The sequence below is a fragment of the Pelmatolapia mariae genome, unplaced genomic scaffold (genome assembly GCF_036321145.2).
Source record: "Pelmatolapia mariae isolate MD_Pm_ZW unplaced genomic scaffold, Pm_UMD_F_2 NODE_ptg000257l+_length_47055_cov_1, whole genome shotgun sequence".
NCBI classification, from domain to species: Eukaryota; Metazoa; Chordata; class Actinopteri; order Cichliformes; family Cichlidae; genus Pelmatolapia; species Pelmatolapia mariae.
In genome coordinates this window covers 32,146-47,055 of record NW_027051947.1, presented here as the reverse complement: position 1 = coordinate 47,055, position 14,910 = coordinate 32,146, and the positions used below count along the sequence as shown (strand labels likewise).

The window sequence follows — 14,910 nt, the reverse complement described above, 5'->3', positions numbered from 1 at the left end:
GTGTAAAAACTATAACTTTAATCTCAGGCAAACCGATTTACTCAGGAACAATGTTCCCTCTAAGCTGCGCACGTGCGCAATTGCGCACTGCTGGCACGGTCTCTGCGCACAGAAAATCTGCGTTGCGCACAAAAAAAAAATCTAACCTGAATTGAAATTAAAATTAAAACTTTAACAGTTCTGTTTTGCAGTGTTAGTCAGTCAGTGACTGGCTGCTCCCATATGGGATTAGAACGATGCCACCTTATCCCATAGCCCAGCCAATAATGCGATTCAGATTCATATATACGCAGCCAATCAATGTGGTTGACAGGCTATGACAGCGTCCTTATGTGCCGACACCGGTGTTTTAGCGAGCAAAGCGGCGTGGCTGATGTGGAGTGAAGCCACGTTAACGACAATGTGTACAACCATTGGAGAGGTGAGCAGGACAGACGGAACAATTGACGGAAAAAGTGTGGACTTTATACCAGTTTTTAAATTGTGTTGATAGGCCACGTAAAACCAGAGTTATGATAAAAATATCTGCAATGTTTGGTTTTTCTTCCTGAATACTATCGTTGTTTATATTTACTGCGGGAAGAAACGGTAAAAACGGCGTTTTATAAGGAAAAAGGCTCGAAAGCCTGTGAGCAAAACCAAACCCCCACAACCCTCTCTCTTTCCTATTCGTCCAAAAAAAGTACCATGTCGACCAATCAAAAAATGATATGGCAACGTGGCATCTAGTTGTTAAGAAACGGGAGGAAGTTTTAGGAGTGACGGCAGTGTTTTGAGATGTGAGAGATTTGAGACGTTTAGCGCAAATCTTGTGTAGTTAGTGTGTAGTGTAGTCAATAGTTTTGTTGTGTGTGTCAGAACAATGAGGCGACTGCTGAATGTTACAGGTGTTACAGGAGTGATACATCTCCTGTTGTCAGGCCTGAAGGTATCAGGCTGTTGTTCTCCTTTATCTCATAGTGGACAGAAATTATGTTTTGGAGTGGCACAAATAATTTGTGTGGCATCAAGTTTGATGCAGAACAGCTGATTGTTCTGTAAATAGTTTGAAATGTTTATTTAAAAATGCATTGGCTGCATTTAAAAAAAATAGCTGCAAAAACTTTGTTGTTTCCCAAACTGAGTAACTTTTTTGAAGAACTATATAATTAATTGCCCAACATTGGTCATTATTTACTGTATTTTGCAGACAGAGAGTTACAGGACTCTCTCACAGACCACAGACTCAGACTCATAATACAAGTCAGAGCTTTATAAAAAAAAATAAAAATAAAGAAAGTTGTGTTTTCAAAATTGGAGTTCAAGTTATTTTTACTTCCAATAGTGTTAACATACTACACAGGTCATGAACAAGATTTTTTTTTTTTTTACATTTTCATTGTAAATGGGCTAAAGCAGTTTAAAAGTAGTCTAACATAAATGTAAATGCCGTAATTTGATAATTTTAATAAACCATGTAACTTGGATGGACTAGATGCTGGCGTGACCACAGTGCACACATCTGATGTCGCTCACAGTGGTCCAAGGGACCGCTCAGGGAGTTTGTGTGTTCACACAGACACATGAAAAATTAGAGGGAACATTGCTCAGGAACAAATAAAATACTAAAAAAAAGCCAAACAATAACATTTTTAAGTTATCTAAGTGACTTATGCATGTTTAACCTGAGTAGCGAAAGACGGCGGTGGGTTTGAAAACGATTTGCCGGGAGTCCGGTGTTCTCAGCGGCTCTAGTGAGCCTTGCCCCCGGCTAGCTATCGAGCTAGTGGGTAACAGACGTCTCCGAAAACTTCGGAGCGCTTTTGAAAATATGTGGTGTCTTGATAAACTGAGCAGATATTTGAGGTTTACACAGCTACATTCTCGCCTGAAAATATGTTAAACGTTTATTTTGTGACCCAGAAAGAATAATAAGAGTAATATTAAAACTAACTAGCTGCCGCCATTGTTGACAACTGAGCTGGGCTGCGTTATGAATTCTGGGACAGAGCTACTTCTTCTTCTTCGGGGTTTAACGGCAGCTGGCATCCTTGTACATGCAGTGCTGCCATCTTCTGTTTCAGTCCGTTATTACACTCTTAAATCCTGCTACTTATTCCTGCGTCTTTTGGGATCTTACAAAGCTTCAAACGACGCGTCGACTATTAAATCAGTCGTCGACGATTTTGATAGTCGACGTAATCGTGACTAGTCGACTAATCGTGGCAGCCCTAGTGGCACATGATACAAAAGAATAAATACAGAAGAATAAAAACTTTATGTGAATAACTTTACTCTTCTTAAAAATAACTCATAAAACAAGTAAAAGTACAAATGTGTACAAGTTAGAGACTTCCTCAGTAAGTTTACACTCTTTTGGAGTGATTTTAATTGTGTGTTAAAGAGAAAGAGATTAGGAGGTAAAGTGGAGGATCCAGAGTCCATCATCACTGAGGCCGTCTCTCCTGCATGAAGTCCAGGTGCTGGTTTTCCAGTGTGTGCGTCTGATGGCCTAAAGCTGACTCAGAGCCGTAACACCATCAATGGCTGCAGTATGGAACAGATGTGGGTGTGTCCTCATCTCCCAGAGGAGTCCAAATCGTCATCAAACAGCCCTACAGACACAAAAACTTGAAAATATAAACAACCAGACTATCAGCAGTGATTTAAGTACTTTAAGACCTCTGTGAAAATCATTTACAGTATATATCACAGAATTTAAGCCCTCTATAATCACAGAGCATACAGAGAAAAGTACTAAACTGAATCAATTTCAGCTTTTGTTTTTCATGATGTATATTGTATTAATAATTAAATTTCATTATCTGTATGTTTACCACACATTTGCCACACAGGTGTAGATACTGTAGGTTCAGTGAATGCTGAAATTGCACTGATTAGAATATACTGGACATTCAAAGCTAAGATTCAGCGCACTGTGTTAGAGGCTGGGATTTGATGAATTCATCATATATACAACCTTTGATCATCATTTATGTCCAGTTGAGAATGAATCTGTGCACTCACATATTAAATGAACTGAAATCAGTAGTGTGATCTCCAGTCTTGATATAAGGAATGAGAGAACTGACAGCTGTTATTTTAATCAGCCTGTCTCAGTTGTTTTAACTCTAAGTATCACAAAGTAATGTGGTAACATCTGGACTGACGAGTTTACTGTCAGCATTTTAATCGCTAGTTTAAAGGCTGTAGGTTGCAGCCATTGCTCTAACACTGTATAAATGTAACAGGCCTCAGTGCTGGTTCTAACAGTCTGAGCTGCTTCCAGCTTTATTTGTGAAGAGCACAGCAGCTTACAAAACATGTAGCTAGCTCGTACAGCTGCGACGTAAAACTTTCATAAGCTAAGGTGACCTTAAAATAACAGGGCTACGTGCAGTGATGCTAGCCTTAGCCATGTTAGCACGTTACCTTCAACAGGTGGTCAGACTGCGTAAACAGGCACTCAGTCAGAGGTTGCGCTCTCCGTTTCGCTGCAGGATCCCTTCATTCTTCACATATCCGTGTCGAGCCGAGTGTAAATCCCGAGGCTGAATGGCCTTTGTACAAGCACACACGCTTCTTAGCAGGGCGAAGCTATGAGCTAGAAAAATCCAGGCTGGCAGACAGCCTGTGTCTGACCAACCAATCAGAGAGCTCCTTACATCCCACGGTGTGGCTAATTTGAATAGCAGCAGGATTTTTAAAATGAAGTTGTTAATCCAACTGCTAATCCAACTGCTAATCCACATGTTAATCCCTGAGTGAACAGGAAAGGGAAATAGATTTCGAAATGCAGTTTATTAAAGTGCAATTCGAAAAAGGATTTTGAAATGAAGTTTATTAAAGTGCATTTCGAAAAAGGATTTTGAAATGAAGTTTATTAAAGTGCAATTCGAAAAAGGTTTTTGAAATGCAGTTTATTAAAGTGCAATTCGAAAATGGTTTTTGAAATGCAGTTTATTAAAGTGCAATTCGAAAATGGTTTTTGAAATGCAGTTTATTAAAGTGCAATTCAAAAAAGGATTTTGAAATGCAGTTTATTAAAGTGCAATTTGAAAATGTTTTTTGAAATGAAGACTTGAAAAGCATTTTAAAAATCAGTTTATTAAAATTAAGCACAGAATTTTTTATTTCGATGCGCGTGGCTCTTGTGGTCCTCCATAATATGGAGTCGATGCGCGTGGCTCTTGTGGTCCTCCATAATTATACCATAGTTTAGTGTTTCAAATTTGTAATTAATTAAATTAAATTAAATAAATCAGTCTAACACTGAAGAAATTGTGAGTAACAAAACATTTCTCCCACTGAAAACGCTGCATCAAGAAAAACAGAGTCAACTTTTTGGGACTTCCTTACATGGATAATTGAGCATACATTAAGACAAAGTTAATTTTTCCAGAGCTGAAACCTCATCAACTAGCTTACATTTTCATTATTATTAATGATTAATATAACTAATATTATTAATGTTTAAATTGTAATTAATTCATTATTATTTTTATGGTCATGTTAGTTAACTATATAGCTTTGAGTGATGGTGTATGAAACAAAGACCCTGAAAATGTATCTAAATTGGGGCTTTTCCTGGCTAAGAATGGGGCTCTGGAGGTGACTATGTACTTAAGTACAGCCACTCTGTATGCAGTAAAGATTTGTTTTTGCAGATCATTTTCCTGGGCTTTCTGATCATTTAATAAATAAATCAACAACAACTGTACAAATGAACCAGTGTTGATGTGAAGCAACAGTGCTTGTGTGTTTGCACACATGTTTTGTTTTTTACTTAAGAGCACAAGAAAATTCCTTCGGGCAAGTAAAATTTATGTAAACCCACATTTCAACTTATTCATTTTATTATTTAAAGAAAAATGCAAGTCATTTAAACTGTAACATGGCAAAATCACTTGTGTGAAAAAGCTCTTATATGATAATATTTGGTACACAGTACAAATCACGTTCAGTATACTACTTATCAGCACAGTGTGAACATCTTCATGATGCTCCCAGTGAGCGTGAAAGGAATTTAAAATAAGCCTGTATTTAGCTTGTAGCTTGATCCAAGACCTTCTGCTTGCTGAGTCAAGCTTTGTCATATAGAGACTCACTGCTGCTAACGCTACTCATAAAATACAAATTTTCAAGAAGAAGAAGTTTTTATTCATTTCTTAACTGTTAAACAGAAAAGTGCAAACTGATCACAGTGACAACCAAAGCATGTTGTTAGGGTAACAAGATTTTAGACTTGTTTTATAAATTGACTGCGTGGGGACAGTAAAACAAATATTATTCTGCTGGTCTGGAGCATTCAGGTATGAGCATTCAGGTGACACCAGTCACCCAAAAAATTCACCCGTGCAATGCTCAGACAAACTATAAAATCCTAAGAGCTACATCTCCGACTCTACAGTGACCTCAGTTAGTATGTTAAATGTTAACGTTCATGAGTTGCATCCAAACAATCAATAAGACTTCTAGAACAATATCCTTAGACAGATTTTACTGGAGATATTTAGCCATACTGCACAAACACAGCAAATCAAATACCAATACATCATATCAACTGACAGACACAGTGGTGGAGGGGTCATGATTTGGGTTTGTTTTATAGCCACAGGACCTGGACACCCATGAAGTTTGCTGTGTATCAAAGTATTCAAAAGTAATGCCATCTGTGCACAGCTGAAACAATGTTGTAAAGAGGAGTGGGCCAAAATTCCCAATGATGTGAGAGACTGATAAAGTCATACAGAAAATGATTTATTATTCACCCTCTTGTTTTATGATTTTATTAAAATTTTGAAAAAGTTTTCCTTTCTTTTTTGTTTTGTTTTTTTTGTTTACAATTTTTTACTTCCTTTAATCATCTGTCTCATTCCTCCAGAGAAGCAGTACACAGTAGCTGACTGCAGTTTTTGTCACTGGTAGAGATCATCATCGCCTTCATCTCTGTACAGACTCGGCCTCCCAGATCCAGAGCCTTGACTTCCAGACTGGGAACCAGTAGCAGAAGGAAACCTGGGTGGGGAGAAAAGAGTTTCAAGTACAACTAAAACAAGACTGGCTTGTCCACAACTACATGTTTGATAAGCATGTGCACCTGAAGTTTCCAAAACCTCGGCTCTGTTGCAGAGTTTGAGCAAACATCTCATATTTGCGGATGTCATTGTCACTAACAGAGCGACGGGCAAATCGCATCGCCTCTTCAAAGTGGTCCTTCCTGATCTCTGGGACTGGATCAAAGTCCTCATCCTGCAGTCAGAAAAAAACCCAGATAAGGATTTCATGCAAAAATAATACACTTTGAACGTGTGTGTGTGTGTGTGTGTGTGTGTGTGTTCCCAGTCCAAAGGCTGAAAGTTACAAAACACACAGCCGCCCTTTAGGGAACGTTTTATCTCCCACAGTCTCTGTCTGTACCATGCACACACAGCCTGGTACAACTTTGAGATGTGATTTGTAGAGATAATAAAAGAAAGCCAGAGAAGCCCAATTAGCATTTTCTTCTATAATACATTATATTTTGGTGTAAACAAGCTTGAGCAGCTGACCATAGGGACGCCTGGTCTGTTCTGCCTCTGACGCTCAGCCTTGATCTCGGCCTCTATTGCCTCACGGATGGCCAGCTTACAGGCCCGCTGACAGATCTCTGTCAGATCAGCTCCAGAAAATCCATCTGTGATACCAGAAAGGTATTCAAGATCCACATCCTGAAGACAAGAGGAAGAGTAAAAGACAGAAACTAAGACAGTGTAAAAAATAACTTCTGTTTCTGTACACTCCCACAGTGGGTTTTAAATCAAACAGTGAAGATGTGATTGAAGTCAAGGGATTCAACAAAAGTTGAAGCTGTTTAGGAATTTCAGTCATTTTTATCCACAGTCTGCTCATTTTCAGAGGCTCAAATTCATTTGACAAACTAACATAACTGTAAATACAGGGATTTTTCAGAATAATGAGGAAAAATTCCAAACTCTTGCACCAATGGGTATCAAATGCTGTGTTTCCTCTCTAGAGAGGCTGTGACAGGCCTTTACTGAAGCCACATTCAGTTGCTATTTTTGTGCCTTTAGTTTTGTCTTCAGTAACTGAAAAGCATGTTTTATTTGGTTGAAGCACTGTCTGATCAGTTTCACAGCATTTAGTTGAATCTGAGGAGACACTTGAGATTTCATCCTGGTTTTTTGATCAGAATCACATCATCTATAAACACTACAGTCGCAGTTGTAGCAGCCGTACATGCCGATGCCATAATGGTGTCTCCACCATGTTTTACAGATGATGTGTTACGCTTTTGATTAGGAGCTGTTTCTTTCCTTCTCTACACATCATTTTGGTACAACTCAATCTTGGCTTTATCTGTCACAAGATGTTTTTTTCCAGAAGTGGACGGGATTTTATATGTCTTGTGGCAAAATCTAATCCGACCTTATTCTGGATTGTAATACGTGGTTTGTACCTTATTGTAAACTCACTTGATTTCCATTCATGAAGGCATCTCTTGATTGTAGACTTGCAATAATATGCTCTTCTAGAGTATTCTTGATTTGGCTAGATGTTGTGAAATTGTTTTTCCTCTCCCCAAAAGTTGATTCTGTTCATCTGGACGTAGCGTTTTGTGGGTACGTCCAGATGAACAGAATCAACTTTTGGAGATTTACTTTCCTGGATGATTGAGAATGCATCAAGATGTTTTTCCTCTCAAACAAGGAAATCATTCTGATCATCCACTTTATATGTCTTCTCTGGTTTTTCAGGGAATTTGTTGTTCAATTCAATTTTTTGAAAAATGCTTCAGATGGTTGGTTTAGCTGCTCCTAAAGTTTTTGCTCTCTCTGATGTATTTTGGTTTATTTTGTTTTTCAGTCTGATTATAGCTGCCCTCACTTGCCTCAATGTCTCATTTTGTATCTCATATTGATGGCTCCAGTGAACAAATTGCAGCGTCACCACTTGGAATCACCTACAGGTCTTTTATCTGGTTAATTTGTCATGGAATACTCAGGGAGCAGGACTCATCTGGCCACATAACTGCTTCTGGATTAATTGTCCAATTACTTTTTAGCCTGCAGCAAAGGCCTGGCAAAGCGTATCAGGGGAAAAAACACATCATTAGGCGAGGTCCATGGATTTTAGACTTAAGGCAGTCATTGAAAGCAAATAGCAGTTCCTATATTTAAAATTATTTTAGCTTGTCTGATTACTTTTGAGCCTCTGAAAATGGGGAACTATGCATAAAAACTGCTGCCGTTTTGAAACTGTTAATGCAATCTGTTGGTTAAACACCCTAAATTAAAGCTGAAAGTCTGCGCTTCAATCACACATCGATTGAGTTTAATATCCACTGTGGTGGTGTACATGGGTAAAATTTCAAAATTGTGTAATTTTACAAAACTTATGAATCTAACTGTATAGAGCAATTGGTTTTTGTATGTGTGTATCACTAACTCTTGCAACAGGGGATTTGCGTAGATTGGCTTTAAGAATTGCTGTGCGAGATGGCTTATCAGGCAACGGGATGTAGATGAGCTGATCCAGACGACCTGGCCGCAGAATGGCTGGGTCTATGATGTCTGGCCTGGGATGATGAGAGGAAGGATAAAAGTGAGAAGAAAAGTCGGTAAAGAGTTTCATTTATTAACATCTGTACAATACAGACACGCAAAAATGTGGGCACCTGTTTGTGGCACCGATGATGAAGACGTTCTTTTTGTCCGACATGCCGTCCATCTCTGTGAGTATCTGGTTGATGACTCTGTCAGCTGCACCACCTGCATCACCTGCACCGCCTCCTCTAGATTTGGCGATGGAGTCTAGCTCATCAAAAAACAAGATGCAGGGGGCTGCCTGTCTGGCCTGGAGGCAGAAGGAAAAGGTCAAGAGGTCAAGAAAGGTTAAAGTGTAAAGCCAGAACTACAGATTTGATAGAGTACTTTAGTCTGTATCAAGCTCACACTTTTCTCTCTCCACTCTTACCTTATCAAACACATCCCTAACATTTGCCTCTGATTCTCCAAACCACATGGTGAGCATCTCAGGTCCTTTGATCGAGACAAAGTTAGCTTGGCATTCATTGGCGATGGCCTTAGCCAGTAGGGTTTTCCCGCAGCCTGGAGGGCCGTAAAACAAAACTCCACGAGATGGGGTCATTCCAAACTTCAGGAATTTGTCAGGATACTCAACAGGGTACTATGGTGAAGCAAGATGAAGATTCACAGATTATGGATTGAGCTTGTGTTTGTAGTATTGTGGCAAAATTAATGCATGAATGTTTCTTCCACCTGGACAAGCTCTTGGAGTTCTCGCTTGACCTCGTCCAGTCCGCCGATGTCCTCCCAGTTGACCTGAGGCACCTCTGCAACCGTCTCTCTCAGAGCTGATGGGTTGCTCTGACTTAAAGCCCACTAAAGTGGGGCGACGTTTGGTAAAGAGATGCATATCTATTCATTTATTAATTCCTCAAGAAATATTGATATGCATCTCACATTCATGTTATATGTTGTTCTTTCACTCAATTCTTATAGTTCTACCAACACAAAGAGCTAAATTCATGTGCATTTATGTCTTTTGTACCTGGAAGTCATCCATAGTGACAGCCATTGAGTTGAGCAGGTCAGCGTCGATGGTCTCATCCTCCAGATCTATGAGGGTCATTTTCTTCCGGATGGCTTGCAGAGCAGCTTCTGAGCACAAAGCAGCCAGGTCAGCACCCACGTGGCCATGGGTCTCTGTGGCAATCTGGAGTATTTTAAATAAATCACATTAATATTAACATGCTAAGTATAAAGCATGCAAATAATATTTATTCATATACATTTTTTTTACTGACAAGAATCACAAAGGGATTTACAGAAGAAGAAAATAGCACATAAAAGTATTAAATCAGTTAAAAGGAAAACAAAATTTAAGGTTCAGAAGTTTAAGTATTTGGTGAGTTTGCTTATATCACCCTAACATTCAACTATATTAAATTAAACTGACCCTATATTGATAAAAAAAAATAATTGAAAAAAAATAATTTGAATAAATATCATTAGTTTGCTGCATAGATTCCTATATCGCCCCTTCTCAGAGAAGGTTATGTTTACAATTGATATTATAATGCATACAGTCTAATACAAATTGCAAAACTTACAGCAACAAAAGGAGGCATTGTCAGAATGTTTGATTTCATATTTAATTACAAATTCCATTTAAAATTTCAGTTTTATTTCAGTAAAAACTGTTATAACGAATCATCAGAGTCTTTACATTTATGGGGAATACTCTAATTAAATGATACTCTCTTGCCATAAGTTCAAGCTGTATTACAAGAATATCAAAAAGACCTACTGCACCTAATGATCCTTATTCATCTGCCAGGGCAGGAGGGCCAAGGTGGATCCTTGGTAGAGAAATGCACATTTTCATCCTGATTAGTTTATTTATAATTGCAAAATAGGACACTGGCCTTGGTACAGGATGTGCTTCTTGTTGCTCTACTTGCAAAAAATGCTCACCTTAACTTTCTAGTGCTAATTTTTAGACTTGTTACCAGTACAGTGCTATAAGATATTAATTTTGTTATCAGACTAGCTGCTTTCAGCTGTTCCCTTAGTCACAAGGTTTCATCACGGCAGAGAGCTCCACATATGTGATTTAGCAGATTTTTACACCCTTCAGGGATGTTTCATTTGATTGGTAACTGTGTGTAAACTACTACACTATGAAGCCACTAGCTTTGGTATAATGTTCACAGACTCCACAATTTAAAAAGTTGGGGGCTTTTTTTGCTTGAGCCTTTAAGATGATTGATGAAAAAATAGCAGATTTATTTATTATTATTTAACTCACCATTTCAGTTTTAATTTTATATTAAAGCATTCATTCATTTTCCACTGGCTCACCCTCTCCAGATCGACATCTTGAGCCAGTTTCATGTTTTTGGTGTGGATCTGCAGGATCTCCAATCTACCAGTCGAATCTGGGATTCCAATATCAATCTCACGGTCAAACCTGCCTGGAAAGAAATTGCAATATTTGTAAATGCGTGTGTGTGTGTGTGTGTGCGTGTGCGTGTGCGTGTGCGTGTGCGTGTGCGTGTGTGTGTGGTTCTCCTGACCAAAGCGTCTCAGAGCCGAGTCCACACTGTTCGGTCGGTTTGTTGCAGCCATGACAATCACATGAGCTCTTTGCTTCAAGCCATCCATCAAGGTCAGGAGCTGGGACACTATACGCCTCTCCACCTCACCATGAGTCTGTACATACACACAGGCTCACACGTGGTCAAAAACATTTAACTGTTATTTACATGGACACAGGAGAACAACAGGGGGTTAGGTCACTCCCGTCTTAAATCAGCAAATTTTTAGAACATTTTCTGCTTGACCAACTCGGATTTGCCTAAAATTGTAATGGTCCGAAAAAGGTCCATTGACCCACCTTCAGGCCCTTTCCACGCACATTGAAACTAACTAATTATTTTTTGCAATGTGAAGAGTTTTTATTAGTTTGTGCTGAAACATGGGACTAGACTTTTTTCATATTTTAACTAGCCAGTATTCAGAAATCCAAACAGTAGATTTAGATTTCAATGTGCAAAAAAATGCCTGAAAGTTGGTTGACAGACCATTTATACACACACACACACACACACACACACACACACACACACACACATACACACACACACACACACACACACACACACACATATATACACATATATATATATACACACACATACAGGTCCATGCTGATTTGCGATGGAATGACCCGATAGTAAAGACTTGCTCAAAGCCAGTTTTCTGCAGACACTTTGATCTGACCAAGCAGAAACAGGTTTCTTGAATTGTCCCCTCATGTTTACCTTCTCTCTCTTGGGAGCAATGGCATCCAGCTCATCGATGAAGATGATGGCAGGGGCGTTATTCTCCGCCTCCTCAAATGCTTTTCTTAGGTTGCTTTCTGACTCTCCGGCCAGCTTACTCATGATCTCGGGACCTGGTCACAGAATGATACTTTACAAACATCTCTTGCACAGGGCCAAGAACAAGAGAACCACTATTTACCACTATAACCTCTAATCAGGTTCTCGTTATTCAGCTGACTGCTCAAGCTAGTGACCTTTCAAGTTTTTCTTGAAAGGTCACTAGTATTTTTTGTTGCAGTTATTGGTGTGTTGTTAGTTTGTTGCAGATCTTGCACTTTATGTTGTATTTAATGGATTTTTTAATATATGACTGCTACCTTGGCAAGAGATGTGATCTCAGTAGAACTTCCAGGTTGAATAAAGGTAAATAAATAAATAAATTCCCCTTTTAATTTTTCTCTCTGTTTATTTTTTTAAAGATTTTGAGTTTTTGTGTAAAACGTTTGTTGTTTTTCCTTTTTCTATTTACTGTGCATTTCTGTTTTACCTTTCAAAGAAGGTTCAATCCGTATTACATCTCTTGGTTAATTGACACAAGACACTCAACAGAAAAAGAACTGGAGCACAGTTTTTACAAAAGTAAAGAAATGCAAAACCATATTAACTCAAAGTTTTAATTAATTTATTACTAGTATTTTTTGTTTGTTTGCTGCATTTATTTGCATAATATTCTGCTTTGCAGAAAGTCATTTATTTCCTTCTGTGCTTTAGATTTGGGCATTTTCAGGCCTCAGTAGACAAAAGTCTCACCATTGATGAGGAAAAAAGAAGGCACCAGTTTCATTTGCTACAGCTCGGGCCACCAGGGTCTTTCCTGTTCCTGCAGGGCCGTACAGCAGGATACCTCTGGGGGGCTGAGAGAGAAGGGAAGAACACACCAAGTAATGCAAAAAAGATGCCATGTTAAAATGGAAACAATCACTATTATTGGTGGCTGGGATGATAATTTGTTTTTGAACTGCATGTGTGTGTGTGTGCATGATACCTTAACTCCGATAGCCTTAAACAGTCCTGGGTGTCTAAGAGGAAGCTCCACCATTTCTTTGATCTGGGCCAGCTGCTTCCGACAGCCTCCAATGTCATCGTAGCCAATGTCATTGAGACTCTCCTCTTCATCCTGTCATGCACCAGAAAGCCAGACAGTTTATTACTGTATGTAATGATTAAAAGATGAGGCGATGAGATTTCTTTGGGTGCTTGAGGTTGTCATAACTGGATTACCGAAGTCTAGAAGAACATTCAGACTTTAGTAATGAGAATTCAGGAATCCATATTAGTTCATTTTATCTGAACAGGCTATGTATAACAGCATGCACGTATATCTTTGCATCGTCAAAGGTCCCTTTAAGCCACTTTTATAAATTTGATAGTATCCTGAAACAAGAAAGTCATTTGTCCTTAGTCAGACGTTCGGTTCTACAAAAGAGACTTCTTTTTACTGGAACTGGAAGAAATCAGATGGGATGAAAGAAGAATGAATGTCACACTAAAAAAAACTGCAGAAACCTAAATAAACCCCATGTAGTGACAATCTTCATCTAATGTTTATTCTAAAAAGTATTTGGAGATTGTTAGTTCAAAATAACTAAAACTGGGGTCAATACAAGCAAACACAGAGATTCATGGAGTTGCTCTGTAATATAATTTAATATAGATGTGAGAGAAGTGAGTCGTGGCTGGAAATAAGTGAAAGTATATGTCTATTTTTGATGATGCAACAAATGAAACAACAGTTTATACAATGAACTAACAAAAAATTAACAAATCTGTGAGAAGAATATTTACTAGTTTAATTTTAAATGAGCCCAAATGCAGTCTGATTAATGTTATTTATTTCTTGTACAACAACACATTGCCAATATGATACATGCAATTTGCAGTTCATAAAGGACTTTAGAGTATAAGCTCTACAATCTGGAACAAACTGGTGCAATACTTCTTGCAATAATTCCCCAGATAGGAGAATTTTGATATAAAAGGGTTTTCTTACAGTTCTTTAAATGTTAACACACACTAACATCACACAAAGCAGACTCTTTAATCTCTCACAGACCTCTCTCTTAATTGGCTCTCCCTCACAGTAGATGACTGTGTCAGGGGCAACGATGCAGTGAGGGCTGGGGTCCGTCTCCACCACCTTGAACTCCACAGCTCGCATGCTTCCCCTCACCAAGAAGATGTCACCTAACAATGAAAAGGAGAAGCCACTACATTCACAGCAGCTTCTTGTGCTCTTTGAGTTTCTGTTTTATGTTATAATGTGACCTCAGCTGATTTTATTGTGCTATAACTAGCAGCTGAGGTGTTGCTGTACCTTTGTGCACAGGCCGGTAAGCCTCCAGAAAGTACGGTTTGAGGAAAACATCAAAGAGGTTCCCTGATAGGCCTTCAATGGTGTCATCTATGGGGAGCACGTGGATCTTTTTCCCATACTTGATATCAGGACAGGCATGGATACTGTAATGACACGCACATCAGCAGACACCTGTGGATTATGGTAAAATCATAGCTCCACACTACACTCAAAGCCACAGGCATGAGGTCCACTGCACCTGATGACGTCACCAAGCCGGACACGCAGGTTGTTGCGCGTCACACGGTTCATCCGAATTCGTTCATCTCCACAGGTGTCATCCGTCAGGACGATGCACACTGTTTGCCGTCGTTTCCGCCCTCTCAGCACCACGGTGTCTCCTCGGAAAAGCTGGAGCTCTCTGTCTTTTGCTAATGCAAACACACACACATAAGTCTTACAGTCTAACAAGAAGACAAACAGGACTCCGTGTGGCTATATTTACACCTTACACACACCTGTGATAGGCTGACAATGCTGCTGTCTTCACTGACAGCCTCATCCACAATGAGCCTGTTTGGTCTATGCTTCTGCTTCAGGATAGCAGTGGAGTAATCTTCTCCCTTTGGGCTTCCAAACAAGAGACGCATTATGGCACTCTCACATGTACGTGAAGCTCTAATTTCCTCATGTGACTCTGTGCTGTATTTAGAATCTGTGTGGCTCT

At 39.1% G+C, this 14,910-nt stretch overlaps 1 pseudogene; it reads right to left on the bottom strand.

The window, feature by feature from the left end:
* Positions 1-4,961: 4,961 nt before the first annotated feature.
* Positions 4,962-14,833, bottom strand: LOC134622875 (transitional endoplasmic reticulum ATPase-like; annotated as a pseudogene).
* Between the last annotated feature and the right edge of the window lie 77 nt (positions 14,834-14,910).